This window comes from Nannospalax galili, unplaced genomic scaffold (genome assembly GCF_000622305.1).
Source record: "Nannospalax galili isolate Female #2095 unplaced genomic scaffold, S.galili_v1.0 scaffold1456, whole genome shotgun sequence".
NCBI classification, from domain to species: domain Eukaryota; kingdom Metazoa; phylum Chordata; class Mammalia; order Rodentia; family Spalacidae; genus Nannospalax; species Nannospalax galili.
Genome location: NW_008338658.1, coordinates 398,361 through 411,742, shown reverse-complemented (window position 1 = coordinate 411,742; position 13,382 = coordinate 398,361). Strand labels below are relative to the sequence as shown.

The 13,382-nt window shown below is 43.0% G+C and overlaps 1 pseudogene; it reads right to left on the bottom strand.

The window, feature by feature from the left end:
- Window positions 1-217: 217 nt before the first annotated feature.
- LOC115070401 lies at window positions 218-379 on the bottom strand (annotated as a pseudogene).
- Between the last annotated feature and the right edge of the window lie 13,003 nt (window positions 380-13,382).

Here is a 13,382-nt window from a genome sequence, read left to right as displayed (position 1 = left end):
TTACTTTTGATCAGTGCTTAACACAGCAAATAGAGATGCTAACTAGAACAAGCACTAACATTAGGGACAGAACCTGGTGCTGGGAATTGAGTGCTAAGCAGACATTCTACTAATTGGGCTACATCCCCAGGCCCCTCCGAAGTACTCTAGATCCTCACCCACCAATAAGTATCTATATGAATCCATAGTACCCAGGACTCTTATTAATCAATTTTTAAAATATTTCACCAAATCTTAAGACAAAGGTCACTGGACATTAAGAAAGAGGTTTACCCTAGCCTTTGGGATCCAGGGCAGTTACTTTTCTTCTTCTTGTGTGTACCCTGCTAGCATTATTCTAATTAATTTTTATATGTAGACAGAACATAGAAATATAGAAGTCCGGGAACTCTGTATCCCTGGAATGGCCTTGTTTGGGGGTCAGCAGGCAAAGTTGAGCCACTAGGATGAGGAGGGGCCCTTGGTACCAGAGATTCTCTTTCTGCCTCCCTTCCACACAAGTGGAACATCCCCAGAAACCCAAAACTCCAACTCTGAGATGTTTCCAATACTGATAGGAAGCCACAGGTCCTAAGGTTCAATGCACACAAATTGTGCTTCATGTGCAAAATTATGAAAAGATATACCATATGTAACTACCTTCCAGCTGTACATGTGAGAAGTACATGAAATGTAAATAAATCTTATGTTGAGCCTTGGGTCCCACCCCCAGAACACCTCGTTATACATATGCAAATATTCCAACGTCCTAAAAACCCGAATTCACAGTGATTCTAATTCAAGCATTTTGGATGTAAGATGCTGGGTTACAGCAAACATAAGCTACACCCACAAGAGCCTTTGGCCATGCATCCCATCACCCTTTTCAACCATGCTCTGTGATCTCATGTCTCTGAGAAAACATTTGCTCTGTAACCTGAAATTTTCCATCGTTTTCGGTCATTGTAATTTGTAAGAAGTTGACTGTAATGAGAGTCAACTTCGGTATTATTAACTAGAATTCTTCATGGCTCTACAAGATTTTTTTTCCCTTTAAAACTGCGTATCTGGGTGGCGGGGAGGGGGTATGTGTACCTGAGTGCAGGTGCCCTTGGAGGCCAGAAAAGGATGTCAGATCCCTTGTAGCTGGAGTTACAGGCGATTGTAAGCTGCCTAACTTGGGTGCTAGGAACTGAACTTTGTTCCTCTGCAAGAGCAGTACCGGCTCTTAACCACTGGGCCATCTATCTCTCCAGCACGAGTCTACATTTTTATACTCCGATCTCTTTTTCTTTTCACTTTCATTTTTGTTTTTTTTGTTCGTTGTTCGTTTGTTTTTGTTTTTTAAGGCATCTCTCAGGAGTAGCATTTCAAAGATATGGAAACACATGTTAGGAATAACAAAAACATCCTCTGAGCACACCTGAGACCATCGGTGACCCATCAGAACTGTCCCAACTCAAAGGACTTTAACCCAGCCTCCCCTGATGGGGAGCTTTTCTGAATGTTCCTGGCTTATATTTAGCTGGAATTAAATAACTCCCAGATGCACCTCCAGCTGTCAGGGGAACCAGACTTGCCAGCTCAGCTGTATTTCTACTTCCATTAAGACAAGGGTCACATTGACCTACATTTACACCATCAATAAATATCAGCTATTGATTGTCCTAGCACTTAGGAAAAGATAGGGTCTGTATAATCACCAAGGAGCTTTCTGCTCCAATTCCTCTTTTCCTTTATGGCTGATTATTATTTATTTTTATTTTATGCATATGAGTGTTTTATCTGTGTTTTGTTTTTAAGTGGCCTGGTGTCATGCTATGCCCACAGAGTCCAGAAGACAATGTACTGATGGTTGTTAGCTGCCATGTGGGTGCAGAGAACTGAACTCTGGTCCTCTGCAGAAGCAGTCAATGCTCATAACTGCTGGGCTATCTTTCCAGCCCTACTGGTTGATCTTTTAAGACAGGATCTCTCTAGGGATAGATCCCAAGCTGGTCTCAAATTTACAATCCTCCTACCTTGGCCTCCTGAGTGATGGGATTACAGCCTGTACCACTGTTCAATTTCATCGTTGCCCAGTATTCTAAATTTTGTTTTGCTTTTGAGGCAGTCTTACTCACTGTGTATCCAGGCTGGCCTCAAACTCACGATCCTCCTGCATCATCCTCTCCGGAGCTAGAATCACCTGCGCACTTGCATGTGCCATGTCACCCTTCAGCCTGAAGCAGTGGTGTGGCCTCAGAACACGCTGTGGGTGCAGGTTTAATATTGCATCCTCCTGTTTTGAGCGTCTATACCATCCCAACGCTTCACTGCAGGATGGAAGGCAGGTTCGCCTTTCTCCCTCCCTCCTTCCCTTCCTTCTCTCCCTCCCTCCTTTCCTCCCTCTTCCCCTATCCCTCTTTGTTGATTTTGGAGAAGTGGAGTCTGCTTTCCATAGTGTTCCTCTTTGGCCTCTTATATTTTCCAAGTTGTTCTGGAAACGTCTGTCTTTTGCCTTCTCTCCTTCATTAACTGATACATTTCTCTTTTAAAAATGTCTTTATTACAATTATTTATTTTCTGTGATGGTATAATGTACATTATATTAGTAAACTGTTGTGTGCTGTTTGACTTCACTGCAAAGCTGCCTCTGGAAGCAAGTTCCCCTCCCAACACACCTCAGACCCAGGCATGTTGGTCTCACAGCATCCTCCAAGGCCCCTTGTCTGAGGATGAACTGCCCCACTAATTCTATAACAGGAAGGGACGAGAACAGCAGAACAGCCCCAGAGGAAAAACACTGTGCCCTTGAGAACAGTTAGAAGGTAAACCATTTCAGTAGAGGTTGCTGTTATTCATCCTGTGATGTAAAAGTGCCTGCAGTGGGAGAGAGAAGGCGGCGTTCAGTCATGGGAAGCTCAGCCATGAGAAAAAGCTCAACCAGGAACTCCAGCTGACTGCCCCAACTTCCGGTCAGTTTCTGCTGGATGTTGTGAGTGCCCAATTTGATGATGTCACCTTCCTCCTGTTATTCGTTCTTTCACTTGGAAGTTTCACCCAAGGGGACACTCTGCTCTGCCTGGAACTCTCTCTAGTGAGAGAACTCTGGCTGTCTGCCTTCAAGGGGACTCCCCAGTCTATCTCTGCTGGATGTTTTGAGCAATGTTGTTCTATCTATCTATCTATCTATCTATCTATCTATCTATCTATCTAATCTATCTGCTATCTATCCATCTATCTTCTATCTATCCATCCATCCATTCATTATCAATGTATTATTTATTCTTTTACTTTGGCTTGCAATACATTTAATAAACTCACCAATTCAAAACAGAAACTATGGCTATCATGGATCATTCTCTAGGCTGTGCAAAATGGGGAGGGGTACCATCCATTCATTATCAATGTATTATTTATTCTTTTACTTTGGCTTGCAATATATTTAATAAACTCACCAATTCAAAACAGAAACTATGGCTCTCATGGATCATTCTCTAGGCTGTGCAAAATGGGGAGGGGTGCTGGAGAGATGGCTCAGCAGTTAAGAGTACTCGCTGCTCTTGCAGAGGACCCAGATTTGATTCCCAGCACCCACATAGCAGTTAACAACCATCTGTAACTCCAGTTCCAGGGAATCTGATGCCCTCTTCTGACCTCTATGGGCTTTGCACAACACAGGTGCCCTTACATTCATGTAGGCAATACACTCATACACGTAAAAGTAATGAAAAATGCATGGCCCTTTGTTGGGAAACCCTGCTGTTAGGGTTGTAGTTTCTCCATGTCCGGATAGCCCTGAGGGGCTCGGCACCAAATGGAAGAACTCCCCTTTTCAGCAGGGGGCCTCCTGCTCTCTTCCTAGCTCACCTGGAAAGTGCCGCCAAACACGGATGCCTGACCTTATCTGAAACATGACCTTTGGCATAGTTACCTGGAGTAAAAACTACCCCCAGGTTTTTTCTATATGATAATCAGGCATTGCCTGATAGTCTGGAAGATAGGAGCCCACTGCCACATGTAGGGGCTTCAGGCTTATCCCCATGCCCTACAAATCCTGAGCTACAGTGAGGTTTGGGGAGATAGGCAGTGCCTTCCAACAGAAGCAGAAAATGGTTGAGATGGGTTGGCTTAACCAGGAACTATGAACTTGGGGCTGGAGAGACGGCTCAGTGGTTAAGAGCACTGGATGCTCTTGCAGAGGACCCTGATTCAGGTCCCAGCACCCACAGGACAGCTAATAACAGTTGCTAACTGCAGTTCAGGATACTGGACACCCTCTTCTTGCCTCCATGGGCATTACATGCATGGGTGTACTTACGTACATGAAGCAAAACATGAAATAAAAATAATTTTTAAAAATTTTTAAAGAAGTATAGACTTGCTGGGCATGGTGGCACACTCAGGAGGCAGAGGCAGAGGCAGTCAGATCTCTGTGAGTTCAAGGCCAGCCTGCTCTACATAGTGAGTTCCAGGTCAGCTGAAAAAATCAAAAAAAAAAAAAAAAAAAAAAAAAAAAAAAAAAAAGTATAGACTTAAGGACTGGGAACATAGCTTAGTGGTACAGAGTATGCTTAGCACATGTAGGAGGTCCTGGGTTCACATCCATCAGAAGGAGAATGAGTAGGTGGAGAAAGGAGAAGGGGAGGGGAGGGAAAGAGAGAGAAGGAGAGACAGGAGAGAAGAGAGAGGGGGAGAAAGGAAGGCGGGGTGAGGATGAGAAGGAATAGGAGGAAGAAGAGGAAGAAAGGGTAGAAGGCAAGGAAGAAGAAAAGGAGGAGGAGGTCAGGAAGGAGAAGAGGAGGGAGGGAGGGACGGAAGGAGGGAAGGGAGGGAGGGAGGGACGGAGGGATGGAGGGATGGAGGGAGGAGAGCAGGAAAAGGAGAGGGAAAGAAGAGAAGGGAGAAGGAGAAGGAGGAAGAAAAAGAAGAGGAGGTCAGGTGTGGTGGTGCACATCTTAAACCCCAGCTGGATGTTGTGAGCGTCTGATTTGATGATGGTATCTTTAACTGTTATTATTTGTTCTTTTACTTGGAAGCTTCACTTAAGGGGACACTGCTTTCCCCAGGACTCTCTCTATGGGAGCTCCAGCTGACTGCCTTAAAGGGGGCTTCTCCAGTTTGTTTCTGCCAGGTGTTTTAAGTATCTGATTTGATGATGGTTTGCTATCATCTATCTCATCTCTCTCATCTGTCTGTCTGTCTGTCTATCATCTGTCTGTGCTATTTGCTATTTATTCTTTTACTTGGGCTTGGTGTATACCAAAACCCATTCATTCAAAACTGAAAATATGGCTATTAGAGGTCATTCTCTGGACCTTACAGAGCACTAACCTTATCCTCTGTTAGTTTCCCCATATGTACATGTTCTTCCACTTACAAGAGTTACATCCCAATAAACCTTTCCTGAGTTGAAAATATCATTAGTTGAAAATGCATTGGGTCCACCTGTCCTACCAAACATCCTCACTTAGCAACATAGGGCCCATAGAGTATTTGTCATTGCTAATGTTTGTGATCGTCTGGCTGTCTGGAAGCTTCAGTTCACTCTCCAGAACACCAAGATTACCATAGGCTATGATACTAGACTGGAAAAAGATCAACATTCAAAATCTTGAAGTACAATTTCTACTGTCTGCACAGCACTTTCATGCCATCTTCAAGTTAAAGAATAATTATAAGTCGGGGGTTGTATTTCTCTTTTGTGTTCATCAGGGATCTCTAGAGGAACAATATCAAAGGAATCAGAATAAATACATATTATAAAAAGGGGTTTATTCAGTTGGCTTACACAATAGGTGCTGAGTAGTCCAACCATGGCTGTCTGCAAGATGGAGACACTGAGAACAGAGCCTGAGAATCTGGAAGCTGCTAATTCCATGAGGCTGGATGCCACAAGCAATCCTGATCCAGGCTGAAGGACTGGAGGTTCCCGCTGGTCTGTGTAGGAAGGCTGAAAATGCTGGAGTCAAATGTCTGCAGAGGATGGTAGCCACAGCAGCAGACATACCCACGAGCTACAGGAGCAGGCAGGCAGCCCTTTTTCTTAGGACCCTGAAAAGATGTATTTATTTTTAGTTAACGAGTAGGAATGTATATCTGCATGTATGTATGTGCACCAACTGCCTGTCTGATGTCCAAGGAGGACAGAAGAAGATGTTGGATCCCCTGGAACTGGAGTTATAGACAGTTATGAGCTGCCATGTGGGTGCTAGGAACTGAATCCTGGTCCTCTGTGAGAGCAGCTAGTATTCTTAACAGCCATCTCTCCAGATACTTCCTAGGACCTCTTTATATCTTGGCCACCCCAAGAGGTGCCAAACATGCAGGGGGAGGGTCTAGCCCCCTCAGTTTATCTTCTGGAAGTGCCTTCTTAGCTTCTTGATTGATTCCAGATCCAATCAGAATTAACAATCCTACCCCCACAATTTACTGACCCTAGGAACTGAAAGTCCCTTTCTTTTGCCCTGTCATTTCTCTACAAGTTCATTGTTCTTTTTTGAGGTACTATACAAGCCCAAGTTCTAACCAACCTTTCAAGTCACTCATCTCAGAATATTCTCAAACTGCCATGTGCCCACAAATAAACCCTCATTAATTTTTCTCTTGCTAATCTGACTTCTACCAGTATAATTGGGCTTCCAGTGAACCTAAGACAGGTAAAGAGGGAAAAAAGATTTTATTTCCTCCCTGTGTTAGTTTTTGCATTACTGTGACAAAATGTCTGACAGAAGCAATTTAAGGAAGTAGGATTTATTTAGCTTCATGGCCTCATAGACTGTGGCTCCCCATGATGGGTAATAGCAGCTCCATCTATGTCAGTGGGAATGCTTAACAGTTCTTTAGATGATGGACCAGGAGGCAGAGAACACAACCAAAACCAGAAGTGGGTGCATCCTCCAAAGGTCCTTCCCCTAGGGACCTACTCCTCCCAAAACACAGCCACCAGATGGAGACCAAGTGTTCGAATAAGCCTGTGAGGAAAACACCCAGAATGGACCTCTGTCCTCCATAAACATGCACACACATGTGCACACAAAGAAACATAAGAAACACGTATATCGGGGCTGGAGAGATGGCTCAGCAGTTAAGAGCACTGACTGCTCTTGCAGAGGACCCGGGTTCCATTCCCAGCACCCACATGGTGGCTATGAACCATCCTTAACTCCAGCTCCAGGGGAATTCCTCTGACCTCTGAGGCATTGCACGACATGGGTGCACTTACATATGATTTAAATCCAACTCAGGGCTGGAGAGATGGCTCAGTGGTTAAGAACACTGGACGTTCTTGCTGAAGACCTGGGCTCGAATCCCAGCACCCACATGGCAGCTAACAACTGTCCTTAACTCCAGTTCCAGGGGATCTGACAGCCTCTTCCGTCCTCCACCGGCATTGCATGACACAGGTGCACTTACCTACAGGCAGGCAATACACACATACACACATAAAATAAATAATAATAATAATAAATATAATAGTAATTATAAATAAAAATCCAACTCTGGGGGCTGGAGAAACGGTTCAGTGGTTAAGAGTGCTTGCTGCTCTTCCAGAGGACCTGAGTTCCATCCCAGCACCTACATTAGGCAGCTCACAAACACCTATAATTCCAGATCCAGGTGACTGGCATCCTTTTCTGGCCTCTATGGTGTGCATGTGATGTGTGGAATACACACAGAGAGACACACTTGCATACACATAAATTCTTCTAAAGTCTTTTAAAAAACAAAACAAAACAACTCAGTCTCTGCTTTACACTGGATTGTCCTGACATTCTTTTTCTGCAGTGAAGCCAAGAATCCCAAATGCACCTGAGTAGTCTCTGAAAAGAATTCAGACTGCTGTGAAGCTGTGTGTCCAGAACATTCTCCATTGCTGAGGAAAATAAATAAATAACAGAGCTAGCAGGGAAGTTACAGAACATGAACAGATATAGTTCTAAGAAAACATAGCCATGAGCTTTCCTACAGCTAAGAAATATTCAGGGTCTGGGGAGTCAGCTCAATGGGTAAGAGTACTTGTTGTGAAAGCAAGAGGCTCTGAGTTCGAATCCCCAGTATCCATACAAAAGCAGGGCATGGGCACACATGCTGTAACCACAGAGACAAGTGGATGAATTGAATGTGTGAGCTTCTGGTTCAGTGTCTAAAAATAAAAGTGATAGAGGAAAATGCCCACTGCCCCACTCTGGCCTCTGCATTTTCATGTACACTGTACCCATGAAGAGAGCGAGAGTGAGAGCGAGAGAGAGAGAGAGAGAGAGAGAGAGAGAGAGAGAGAGACTGGTGGGAAACATAAGAAAGAACAATGCAAAAAGAAACTGAAAATATTTGGCCAAACTTAATCCACAAATTCAGGAAATCTAACCCCAATGGAACTTGAAAAGTGAATTCTAGATTTTTTCATTACTGTTACTATTATTATTATTTGCAGCACTAGGAATTGAACCTAGGGTCTCATGCATGCTAGGCAAGTGCTTTACCACTGAGCCATATCCTCAGCTCTTTTATTAATTTTGTACTTTGATACTCGTTCTAAGTTGTCCAGAATGACCTTGAACTCACTTGGTAACCTAAGCTGGCCATGAATTTGGGAATCTCAAGTAGCTGTGGTTACAGGCCTGAGTCACCAGATCCAGCTGAATTCCAGAATTCTTCTGAAAAAGAAAATAAATAAAATCTACCCCCCCAAAAAAATCTCCCATGTGAACTCAAATAGACAAAAACCCAGCATGGAACTGGGGAAATGAACAGCAGAGCCCAATCTTAGCTGAAGAAATATTGGCAACTGGTTACTGCTGGGTGAGGAAAAGCTGATTGTCCTAAAGCAAGAAATTCTAGATAGACTGTCTAGACCTCAGTAGATGAACTTGCACTGAGCAAAATCTGGGGACACTAACTTGACACAATAGGCCTTAAGACAAATGACAGAATGTATGAATTCCAGTGGGGGGGGGGGCTATGGGAGGGTGCCAGTGGGGAAGGGGATATAAAAATGATTAAGACTGAGATGTTCTGTATGAAATACACAAATAATTCAATAAAAAAGAAAATAAATAAAATCTGCCAAATCACTCTTAAGGATGGATTGACAGGAGACTACATGCTACAAACGGCAAAGCAAACAGCAATTTTGCAAGAAAAATGTGGCTTTTCCTGTAAGCACTAGGCTCAGCTTCAGAGTTTACATTTTAAATGGAGGCAGCTCACTCAATGGGAAGTTAGTATGTGACAAAGGTTATATTTCAAAAAATGTAGAGAAAGCCTGAGTCACAGTCAAGGCTTCGTTGAGACAACTGTCTGTCCCTGTAGGGAGAAAAAAATCTCTTTATGGCATACATCTGTTTTTATTTTTATTTTTGGTGCTGGATGTGAAACCCAGAACCTAGTACATGCTAAGCTTGCAGGCCACCACTGGGCTACACTGAGAGCCCTTGAAATTGTCTATTGACTGGAGTTCTAAAACAAATTTTTAAAAATAAAAATACAAAAGTATCAAAAGAAACTGATAAACACCTAGTTAGGTGATAAACTACTTACTAAAACATGAAATACAAGACTAAAAAATAAATAAATTCAGAGCGAAGGTGCTCAGTTGCTAGAGTGTTTACCTAGCATATACAAAGTCCTGAATTCAATCTCCTGCATATAATAAACTGGATGTGGTGATACACACCTGTCTCACCCGGGATTTGGGAAGTAGAGGCAGGAGGATCCATAAGTTCAAGGCCAGCTTCAGCTAAATACAGAGATACTATCTCAACATTTTTTAACTTAATTTCTATGCATGACATCATAAACAAAGTTGTGTAAATAATGCAAGGTTTTTTAACATAAAAAGAAACATATAAGGGGCTGGAGAGATGGCTCATCAGTTCAGAGTACTTACCTCTTCCAGAGAACCCAAACTTGGTTCCAGCACCCACATCAGCTGGCTTACAACCACCTGAACTCCAGCTCCAGGGGATCTGATGCTCTCGTCTGATTTCCGAGAGCACATGCACTCACATGCACATACCCAACACACATACACATAATTAAAAATAAAATAAAATAAAATTTTAAAAAAGCAAAGCATAGCCCAATGGGGACAAATACTCAGCAGATATGAGGAAACAGCTCAGATAATGAAACCCACTAAAGGCCAATAAAGCATGTTCAGGGCTAGAGAGGTGGCTCAGCAGTTAAGAGCACTTGCTTTCATTGCAGAGGACCCAGGTTAGGTTCTGAGCACCTATGTGACACCTGTCTGTAAATCCATTTCCCAAGGATTCAACACCCTCTTCTGGCCTCTGCAAGCATTGCACACATGGGTGCACTCACATAAATGCAGGCAAAACACTCATTCAATAAAAAGAAATAAATGAAAGTGTGTTCTGCCTTAAACATGAGAGAAATACATCTTAAAATGATGAATGCCATTTAAATTAATGACATAGGCACAAACATTAAAATTTTCTAATATGGTGGGCTGGAAAGATGGCTCAGTGGTTAAGGGCACACTCGTTGCTCTTGCAGAGGACCTGGGTTCAGTTCCCAGCACCCACATGGCAGCTAACAACCATCCATAACTCCAGTTCCAGGAATTCAAAGCCCTCTTCTGAGCTCAGCTGGCATTGCAAAACACAGGTGCACTTACATACATGCGGGCAATACACTACTGATACAATAAAATAAAATATTTTTTAAAAATTACTAATACATGACATTGACATATGCATATGTATATACCTTGTCCATGCAGAGCACAGCTCTCATCTCAAACAGAATAAGAGTTTATTCTAAATCCAAATGACCATGGCCAAGGAACATGGATTCAAGCTGACACAAATGACATGTTCCGATGTGGAAACAAGTTAATAAAATTGTAGTTATAGAACAAAATAAAATCACAAATGAAGTCATCTTTCAAACACCTTAGTGGAGACATCCAGCCAGCAGGTTACAGCGAAGTGAGAAAATCTCCTGCTGGAGGCCTCAGATGCTATCTGATGACAGCCTTAGCTTTAGGGCTGGAGGAAGCTAGTAGTATGTTATGATAATACACTTAGGATGGTTTCATCTGATAACAAGGACATTAGGTCAGCTACAAGGTAGACAATGAATGGTTATTAATGAGATTATAGACAGTCCAAGACTGGATCAGCAAGGTTCCACTCTCCGAAATCACTAAATCCTAATCAGCTAGCATGTCTTCTAGAAGCCTTACCATTGGGGTGGCTTTCCCTAGGTCGTGGAGGGGAAGACCATCTGCTCATACAGCTTTGATGGGAATGATATAGATTTTCTTAGCAGAATTGTTTAGAGGTCTTTATTAAGTACACATACAATATATAAGAGCAATCACACAAAGAAATGGAAGCACGGTGGGGAACAACTTCATGGTGATGGCTCCAGAATTGTTAGGGTCAGAGTCTGGGCTGCAGCAGCCCCAACAAACTTCACTCCTCCACTCTTCCTCAATGTGCCAATTGAAGAAACCAGTAAGACATTCTCCTGCCCCAGGGTTCACATCTACTCTGTCTAGCTAGTTAGTTAGAGGCTTCTCACGCTGCCCCTCCCCCTGTCTTGGTCCTAGGCCCCTTTCTGATCATCCTGCCTGAAACCTCCAGACCACCTTGCTAAGAAATGGAAACAATCTAAATGTTCCTCCATTGGCTAATAGATACTGAAAACGTGGTGCATTTACAAAATGGAATTCCACCCAGCAGTAAAGAAAAAATGAAATTTGCAGGTAAATGGAGGGAACTAGGAACTATTATACTAAGTGAAGTAACACAGGCTCAGAAAAACAAGCAACTTATGTTCTCTCACCTTTGGATCTTAGCTCCAAATCCTTATATGTGAGTATATATGCTGATATAACTGCAGGAGCCAGGAAGATGAAAAGGAACCATGGGGGTAAAGGGGAAGAAGGAGCCCGAGAGAGAGGGATATAGTAGGGGACAAGTATTATAAAGGAAGAAATAAGGAAATGGGGAAAATGGGAGTTTTAACTGGGAAGGGAGGAGGAAGGGTTAGACAGGGAGACAGTGAGAAGAGATAAATAATGCTTGGGTGGTATAAAAAACCAGAGGGAAATGTACTAATTCAAAAGCCTACTGAAAAAATACACATATACTATCTGAACATGAGTACATGTATATACCTGAAGGCTTTATAACAGGAGAAAAACCAGACAGGAGAAACCTCCCTTCAAGTTGTTGGTCAGGGTAGTCCAAGAGACTCCAAAAATAACACAGGCTGTTGCTAGAGCCCTTGATTTCCTCCCAGAACCTGAAGGTAAGATCCTATTGTTGAATACAGGACATATTTTGGACACAGGACTTGGAGCAATGGAGTTGGAATTGACTTGGAAGCCTCCTCCCTGAAGACTAGTTCTCATAGTTCTAGAAGATACTATGAAAGCTGCTAAGGGAGAAAAACCATCAGTGACCCAACCCAAAGCTGTAAAGCCTAGTAACCACAACAATGATCAGCACAACAAACTGTCTCTACTGGTGCAGTAGTGGCACTTTTATCTTGGGAGTAATCAACAGCTGTCTAATTAGACTTACAGCCATCTCAATTGGAGGGAACTCATGTGTGGTACTATCAGTGTAGCCCAAAACACATGACAGGAGAGGTCACAGATCCTAGAGAAAACCCTGTGTCTATCACATCCCTAGACAGATGCAATTTCTTACTGTTTGCTAAATATATGCCCTATATTTACAGACAAGTATACCTCTTACCATTTATCAAAGAAGCTTCTTTTTGCAATAGATGGAGACTATTCAGAATTCCACAATAGGTCACACACAAAATAAATGTCTGTGAGTTTCCCAGCCCTAACTGACACATCTACAATGGAACCTCTACATGTTAAGGCTCAGGGACCACAGGGGGACAGGGCATAAAGAGAATACTAATTCATCTCTCAATGCTCACCAGCAAAACTTCCTTATGCAACAGAGGGTAATTAATACAGAAAGCCACAGCTGGCCCAAATGTAGAGAATAAGAGACTGAAGAGCGTGTCCCTGGATAGAATTCCCGTATTAAGCTTCTGCCACCCAGGGCTCAGGGACCATTGCAGAAAAAGGGGGCAGAGAGATTATGAGAGCCAAAAGTGGTGGATGACCACAAGGAAACAGAGTTTTCCAGGCTTCTGGGAACTTGATCACATGAACTTAAGGAAATGGCAAAACCAACTCCATTTTATTCTAGCTGACTTTTGCTCACCCTATATTTCTGCCTAGCAGCTCCCCCGTTCTTGCTAACTGCAACCAGTCCCATGGAAGCAGCACCTGCAGTTTCAGGGAGTACATTGTTTCTACAATACTGGGGAACCGATATTCAGCCAGACTGAATGTTCTTTCCCAGAGTTACCTGCAGCTCCAGGGAGCCCAATGTGTCTACAATTCTGAGTAGCTTGTTTTT